We start from the raw sequence: 8679 nt of genomic DNA, 5'->3' as shown, positions 1-8679 counted from the left end.
TTTGCAAGTTAGGGCTTCTCACTTTTAGTATAATAATAATAAATAAATAAATAAATAAATATAAATATAAATATAAACATAAATATAAATATAAATATATGATATATGATTAATGTTGTGAATTTTTTAAAAGGGCATTATGTATAAAACATCATTTTATAGGAGGTAATTTTAATTTTAGGTAGAGGATAATTTGGTCATTCAATTTTTGAAGGTTATTATGGTAAATAACTTTACCTAAAAGCCTTCATGCTTATAATATAGTATGATGATATGATATAGACTAGATGGAATTGGCCCGTGCAAGCCCAGGCCCAACACTTTAGGTTATAGCGTGTTTTTACCCGCTCAAGCAGTAAGATTGGTAAAAATAGCACGGTATAGCCAGTTTTCGGACTGGTCATTCAAAAATAGCCAGCGTTTACAAAATCAATGAAAAATAGCCACTATTTTGCTGCAACAGAGACCGGTCCAGCATAATATATTGGAGTTCGGTGCACCTGTGTATGAACTCCAGCATATTATGCTGGACCGGTATACTTTGCTGACTCCAGTATAATATACTGGAGACTGGAGCACCGGTACTTCAAACTCCAGTATATTATACTTGACAATTATACTTGCTGGAACTCAAGTATATTATGTTGGAGTTCTAGTGTATTTATGCTGGAACTCCATCATATTATGCTAGAGTTCCAACATACTTATGCTGGAACTCCAGTATAATATACTGGCGTATTTTCCGGGTTTTGAACAGTATTTTCGCTCAGATTTATCTTTACATGAAAAGTGGCTAAATTTCGATTACTTTTAAAACTGGGCTATTTTTGAACGATCAGTTGTAAATCTGGTTATTTTTGAATTTCTCCCGTGAGATTGTGCTAATACCACGATGGATATAGATATTCCTATGGCTGAACAATAATATTGGGGGCGACCTTTCAATAGAGAAAAAAATTCCAACATATTTAATTCATCATTTACATTCTATAATTCACTTTACAATGCCAACAGACTTAACCATGGAAATTCAAAAGCTACACGTATTTGCACTCATCTGGAGAACATCTGGAAAAGGTATAATGTACCAAATCTAATTCCAATAGATCTCCACTCTCCTGTATTCCAACATAAAGAATTCGCGTAAACCGGTTGCCAAAAGAAACTCTTGTCCTGCAAAGTAGATATTGTAATTCACATCAATATGGCGAAGCTTTGGGATACAACAGCTAATAGCAGTATCATAGGTGCAACATATGTATTCGGGGATAAGCAGATTATAAGTCAGAAAAGTGTGTTCAGAAGTTAGAAGTTAGGAACCAGCATTACCCTTCTATCAGTAAAATTTACTCCTGTAAAAAGTGAGATTCCATTTTGATTAAGTCGTACCTTATCTAACTTCTAAGTTAAACATCTAAGTAAGACACAAGACATATTTTATAGGCTGAATTCCTAACATAGATATTTCTTTGTCATAACTTTGGGACAACAGACATAAATACAAATAAGGACAGTTTCTCTCCGTATTGGCTACTGTTTTCACTTTCCGCCACAAGAAACATTTCCAAAATTTGATCAGGAGAATCTAGGGAGCCAGGCGCAGGTAATTCTCTTAGTTAAGAAGAAAATGATTAAGGCTATAAGCTTCAATAAGAAGGCGGATCTAATCATTGTACTGCTTCCCTTTTTTTCTCACAGCTCAATATGATACCACAAAAAGAGTATACAACACGTATATAACGACATAAACTAAACTATTATTCTGATCATCTCATATTCTCATTAACTTACTGCTTATGTACAATTTTGCTCATTTTACTACCACGAGAAAGACAAATTCTATTTTTTAGTCAAATGTATTATCTGTTTTAACAATAGCCTCATCTTCTCTCTTGGAGTAGAAGGAGAAAACAATATTGAAGTATCTTACTCATAATTTTTCAGTTTAACGTTCTGTTTTCTTCTTTTCCAGATTGAATCATAAATTGCAGTTACAATAGGTTTGAAAGTTCAAGAGAGACAAACTTGATTGTTAATTCTACATTACTTGGGTTGATTTTTTTATTTATCAGCAATAATATAAAATAAAGTTAAAGATGCAACATATTCTCAGTAGATAATGATCATCACTAAAGAGTGAAAATTCATCGTAAAGCACAATACCAAATAAAAAAAATAAAAAAGTACACGGTTATCTGTAAAGCAGAGATCCAAAGCAGAGAACGTAGCATGAACCAAGGTGTTCTGATTTTTTTGTTTGTTTGTTTTAGTTTCATTATTTTTTTTAAATGGGATAGACTATCTTGTAAGTTCATAATTTAGCCAAATATATTATTTGATTATCCGAGCTGAAGAGATATATTTTTCAGCTGATTCAATACAGAATATTATGGGATTCTGTCCAAAATTTTATTTTGGTTTTACCTCACCCATCACAACATCTTTTTTGGACAATCCCATAATATCTGATTGCCACAAGTTGAACTTCTAATATAGTGGATGTGTTATTCTCTTTTTTCTCTTTTTGGTCTACGTGTTTTTAACTATCAAGTTGTTCTCTTTTTTATGTTTTCGGTCTACGTGTTTTTAACTACCAACTTGGTCTTTTAGGAAGACAAAAACTGAATTAAAAAATTAGTCCAATACAAAAATAGCAAAAGAAATTAAATATCAGATAAATATGCCAAAGCCCAAAAAATCTTGAGTAACACTCCTACAAAACTTAGTTCCCTATATTTTTTATCCTACAAAACAAGCATAACTAATTATTTGTCATAGCTTCCTTTTGATAAGACCCAATTAATTGCCAAATAAGTTGACAGAGAACAACACTGATAAATGAAGCAGCATAAAAATGGAGTAGACACAAGGTCTTCAAATGTAAGTTTTTGATCCTTACATTATGGGTGACCAAATAGAACATTTTATCACCCAACGGCCCCTCAATTCTGATATAAACCTATATTTATAAATATCCAATTCATGATTTCATTGGGAAAAAACTGAAAATTTGACAAAAAATACCTTAAAACAGAAGGAGAAATTGTGCAGCTAGTGAATCGAACATCAATTTCAATTTTTCCAGTTTTTCCTCAGTGAACGTGCTACAAAAGAATATCAAATTCGTTTTGAGTTCAAACTGATCAAAAATATTTAAGTGGGTAACCAGTTGTAGTGTTAAGAGAAACTGGCACCTCATAGCTAAAGCAAATCGCAGATACATAAAATAATTGAGATTGAATAATTCTATATGTCAATACTTGAGTTATGGAGTTTAAATCTGTATTAACATGGATATGTTATGAGAAAATTATCGGTCTGCCTGCAAATCTTGAATAAATTTAAATATGTAACCTGGAAAATATAGGGAAGAGTTTCTTATTTCAAATTTGCAATGGTTCCAGTCAATTTCTCTTTGACATGGATATTGCCTCATTGGCTTTTTCCCCCCAATAATCTACATAAAGGATCTAATGTCTGGCATATGCAGCAAAACCATATGACGAAAGAATTCTTCTATCTACTTTGAGGTCGGATTCTGATTCGTCAATTTGTTTTTCTCCATAATTCATTCACAAGTTCTTTTACTTTTCATGCCATGATCAAATAAAAATATTTATGACTAACCAATACCTTCAATTAAGCCATTCATAGCAAATTCGCCTGCACTGACAAATTCACTATTAACACCCAATAACCCCAGTAATACCTAACACTTAGAGTTCTTAAGTTATCCATAAAACTCATGATTATCGTCCCCAAACATACTTAGTGGACTAAATCAAACTACAAAATATTTACCTTGGGATGGGTAAGTAATTGGAGTTGGCAATTTCACAAACACATAGCAGGCCAACTGAAAACAAAGTTGACCAAAAGAAAAAATTTGAGATCTAGCAAACAATTGGTTTTAAACCCGAAGTAACACATGAACAAAGCATAGTGGTAAGAGTAAGAAATACCGTTCAAGTCAGTGACCCAAATTTCTTACACAAAGACCTTTGATAATTGTTGATGTCGAAATCGATAAACTTGAGATAAAACGAAATCTGATGATGAAGCAGAGAAAGAAACAGGATGAACAAGATGAAACTTAGAATTGTGGCTCAAATATAAGAAAGTCAGAGGCTCATGTATTCTGAAATCCCTAATTTAAAAATGACAAAACCTTCGAATACAAACAAAGATAGAAAATTATCGGATAATTGGCGGAAACCCCAGTTTCTTTTCAAGTTGTTCTTTGAGTTTCACAAACAACAAAAATTTGAACAATAAACTAAGAAGAACCCTGAAACAAAATAATCAGAGTCACCCATATGAAGGAGAAGAAATAGAACAGTAAAACTACCCTTTCAGCCATATGATTATCTTGGTGGAGCAAATGTGAAACTGTGAAAATCTCAGCAAAAACCTCAATTTTCAGTCAAAAATATTACTTTACATTCCAGAAATTGGGATTCAATTTATGAAGCAAAAAGCACCGCAAAAATCACAAGGGTTAACCGAGTAAGAAGGAGAAGATGGGCCAATTTTCCAGAAAGCAATATGGTGAAGCAGAGCAAAATTATGGTATTATGATAAAGCAGAGCAAAATTAAGCGGTGACAGTTAATTGCGAAATTACCTAAGTAGTCTTTCCTAAACAACACAAATCAGTTAGTGTAGGGACACAACAAGAATTTTACCTAAAATAGGGCACTGCAAATACGAAATTGCCGTCCGTCGGCAAGCAGGGATGTCAACGGAGAGGAGCTTGTGCGCTCTTCTATATAAGTAGAATAGAACTAGTTGGCGGTAGCCCGGGCGGTGCCCGGGCCCAAGGAGCTTATAAATTTTTGATTTAACATAAAAAAAAACTTTTGTTTACAAACTGTGAAGCAAAGTTGAACAAAATCTGCATAATTTGATTCAAAATCTATACAAACTGCAGTTCTATCGGCTATATTAGGTCCTAATAGTTGTCGTGCTCTTAGGAAGCAGAGTGTTTTTGCCTTGCGACCGAGAAAACAAGCTGGTCTGGAAAATGCAAAACAAAAAATGCTTTAGCATGTGTGTAATACAAATTATCAGAATGGAAAAAGTAGAAAGTAACACATTCGTACATCACAATTATTAAAAGAAATATTTTTTTTGAAAATTCTCTTTAAATTCTTGATTGTAACATACTTTAGAGTCTACTCAACTAAATTATTTTCTTAATTCCATAAATTTTAACAAAAGAGGAGGGATAATGTATTGGGTATAGCGAATACATTAGTTATAATTTGTGTTTGAATTTGTTTGACTTGCTTTATAGTCTTATATGACATTAGTGCAGATGAAGTCTTCTGTACAGGAACTACACTTGGTGTTGCACCAATAGAAAGTATCTAAATACATCAAATTTAGATATTTGTACCCTGCCGAAGTAAGGAACCCTGATAGTTGAAATAAAAATATTTGCTAGTGCTAGAAGTTAATGAATGTTACTCTGTAGCGTCAAATCTTATGATGTTTAAGAGTCTTATGGAGAATGAATTATGTACCATTTAGCATTTCTCACTATTTTTTCCACCAAGATATGAACGTTCCTGATCTGCTCAATTTAGGCGTTGTCCATCTTTCTTTTATTTGTAGGCATATAAATTTATTACTACTAAAGTAGAGACATATTAACACAATAATATGAAATATAAAGCATAACTATTTAGCATTATTAATAAGCATATGGCAATAGACTAAAGAAGTGCATAATCATCTATATAGTCGAAGTCATGTATTTTAGTAGAAGCATTGTTTCTGCTTCCCAAGCCAGCACTTTGAAGAACTTGTGAAATCAAGCCATTATATTTCCAACCAAATTTATCAACCAAAAAAAAAACATAGAAACATCGACAAGATGTAAACATGTAGGTTAACACTACTATAAATTTACATATCCAGAACAATGTCTTTCCTTAGACATAAAGAGCTTTTTAAATCATTTTCTTTGTTCCTTCAATGATCATTTATCAATATTGTAGGGCTGGTGATAGTTATTATTTCTTCTAATTTAGGTTCTAATAATATATTTTCTACAGACTTTATATATTTCCAATGGTACTGTAGTTCTATATGTGATTCATTCAGGGATAAACATTTTGCTGAAGAATAATGATTAGCTAAATTAATTCCTAAAGAAAATAATTTTAATTAATACTGACACAGGTCTTTCGAGGAAGTGCAACAATTAACTCTCAGAAGAAAATTAGAAAAATGAAGTGATACTCAGATGTGCAAACATGTAAGTTTGTCTGTGTAGAGACAATGTCATAAGGGACCATCTAGGTTTATTCCTCTAAACATGTAGACCAAAAATTCAAAGAGCAATCTGTTGCAAATTGCCACAATGGAAGACTAAATAATCAGAAAAATATTTTAAATATTCTGAAGGCTTTGTATTATGTTGTACAGTACATTTTAATATTTCAGAAAAATCCCCAAATCAGGAATGTTTACCTGTTAGTCCAAACTATATATACAAAAATACATAGTAGTAGTCGAACCAAAGTCCAAAATTGCATGTATAACTAAGGATATTAAAATAGATACTTTAACAAAGTGAGAATACTACTCAGATTTCAGTTGTGCTGACCAATTAACTTCCGTTTTTTCTCTTTTAAGGATAAATTCAAGAAGCAACACGACAAAACTAAGATTTTTATGTAACTAAACCATTCAGTCAAACATTACTAGAAATAATTCATACACAAAATAGCTATCTATAAGGAATAGCAATTTTTACCTTTTTTTTTTGTTCCAAGTACTACTTCTCGTCTTTATCTCCCGGGATACATGAAATTATAATCTAACTCTAAAGGACATAGATGGATTAACAAGCATATGCAAATTTGAAATACCCCAAACATTGCAACAAAAATTGCTGACTGAAATTGGAATAGAGAAATTTTAGGGGCCTGGATTATACAAATTGCATAAAAAAATCGAGTGTAAACTGCTAAGTTGAATTAATTTAGGCGGATCCTCCAGGAAACAATCCAAACCCAACAATTGAAGGAAAAGAAACGGAAGAGTAAAACTAACCTTCTAACCCTGTGATTATCTTGATGGAGCAAATATTGAATTGCAAAAACTCAGCAAAAATCACAATCTCTTGTCAATATATAGCAGAAATTGATGCGTCAGCGGAGAAGCCAAGGGAATCTAAACAAAGCGAAAAGAGAGATGCGAAGGAAAATCTTGGTAAAGCAGAGATTTAGGCGATGGCAGTCAAAGTGGCTTGCGAAATTACCTATGTAATCTTTCTCTAAACGACTCAAATCAGCCAATACATGGACACAACAGGAATTTGGATAGCACAAGAGCAGTAAGGACGAAATTGCCCCCACCAGCAAGCAGACATGTCGACGAAGAGGTGTCTGCTTCACCTACTATACTCGCACTTCTAATATAGTAGAAAGAGAATATATATCGAGCAACTTTGCCAGCAAAAATTTAAATATTAAAAACTTTAGTTGTCTTGTAGTAGTTGTTATTTCCTGGAATTTTCTTATATATTCTGGTCAGTGGCAGATCCAAAATTTTGTGCAAGCGGGTTCAATCTTAGAAGTATATAACTTTAGTCGTAAATAGTAGTTGTCAAGTGGGTTCAAATAAATATTTATACAAAATTTACACAACTTTAATCCTAATTTATACATATACACAATATTATTTTTTTATGAACCCGCTAGCCACCACTTGGGTCCGCCACTGATTCTAGTACTGAAATATATTATAACCAAACAACAATTTTCTGAAAACTGATTCAAGCAAACCACTTTCTTTCAAAATTATATAAAAACCAAACAAAATTCAAATGTCCAGTTAGAAACTACTCCATCCGTTTCAATTTAAATGACAGACTTTTCTTATTAGTCCGTTCAAAAAAGAATGACATATTTTTATATTTGGAAACAACTTAACTTTAATTTTTTTTATTTTATCCACTTTACCCGTAATGAGAAGCTTTGTTGCTACAGAAATGGCATGGCCCTACAAAGCTTTTGCCCGTTAACTTTTAGGACTACATATTTCAAAAATCTTATTTTTTTTCTTAAACTTTGTGTCAAGTCAAACTACATCATCTAAATTTAAACGGAGGGAGTACTAGCTCCAGTTGTGAAGCCATAAATTATAAACAACAATATCCAAATGCCACTTAAGAAAGTACTCCATCCGTTTTACTTTTACTTATCCACTAGGGGTGGCAAACAAGCGGGTCGGGTCGGATATAAGCGGGTCAAAACAGGTAATTCAAAAAACGGATAAATTATCGGACCCGACCTGTATTGGAGACGGATAAAAAATGGGTTATCCGACGAATAATATGGATATCCATATAATCCATGGCGTATTGAATATGATCACTTATGAGAGAATTCTTAGTCTTCCAAACTTGAGGAACCCCAATTTGAGGCTTTACAAATATAAAAGTTAAACATATTAATTATCCATTTGGTTAACCATTTTCTAAGTGGATAATCTGGTTCTTATCCATATTCGACCCGTTTTTAAATGGTTCATTATCCAACCCAATTTTTGATGGATAATATGGGTGGAGAACTATTTTCTTTTAACCATTTTGCCACCTCTACTATCTACTATTGGCTTTACACATCTTTAAGAATTAATAAATAAAGTGCATAATTTACCATGATAC

At 32.5% G+C, this 8679-nt stretch overlaps 1 long non-coding RNA gene across 6 annotated transcripts; it reads right to left on the bottom strand.

Annotated features, from left to right (window-relative positions):
• Positions 1 to 946: 946 nt before the first annotated feature.
• LOC107824678 (uncharacterized) lies at positions 947 to 7455 on the bottom strand. Of its 6 annotated transcripts, XR_012705239.1 has the most exons (6): positions 7062 to 7454; positions 4685 to 5015; positions 3963 to 4049; positions 3802 to 3856; positions 3025 to 3104; positions 959 to 1173 (listed from the first exon to the last, which is right to left on the bottom strand). It is a non-coding gene; the product is annotated as an uncharacterized LOC107824678 (long non-coding RNA). The 6 variants fall into 6 exon arrangements; XR_001656913.2 differs by having other exon boundaries at positions 947 to 1173; positions 3963 to 5015; positions 7062 to 7455; XR_012705241.1 differs by lacking the exon at positions 3802 to 3856 and having other exon boundaries at positions 961 to 1173.
• Between the last annotated feature and the right edge of the window lie 1224 nt (positions 7456 to 8679).

This window comes from Nicotiana tabacum, chromosome 22 (genome assembly GCF_000715075.1).
Source record: "Nicotiana tabacum cultivar K326 chromosome 22, ASM71507v2, whole genome shotgun sequence".
Classification (NCBI taxonomy): Eukaryota; Viridiplantae; Streptophyta; class Magnoliopsida; order Solanales; family Solanaceae; genus Nicotiana; species Nicotiana tabacum.
Note: the sequence above shows the minus strand (reverse complement) of the source record. Positions and strands in the feature narration are given on the sequence as shown.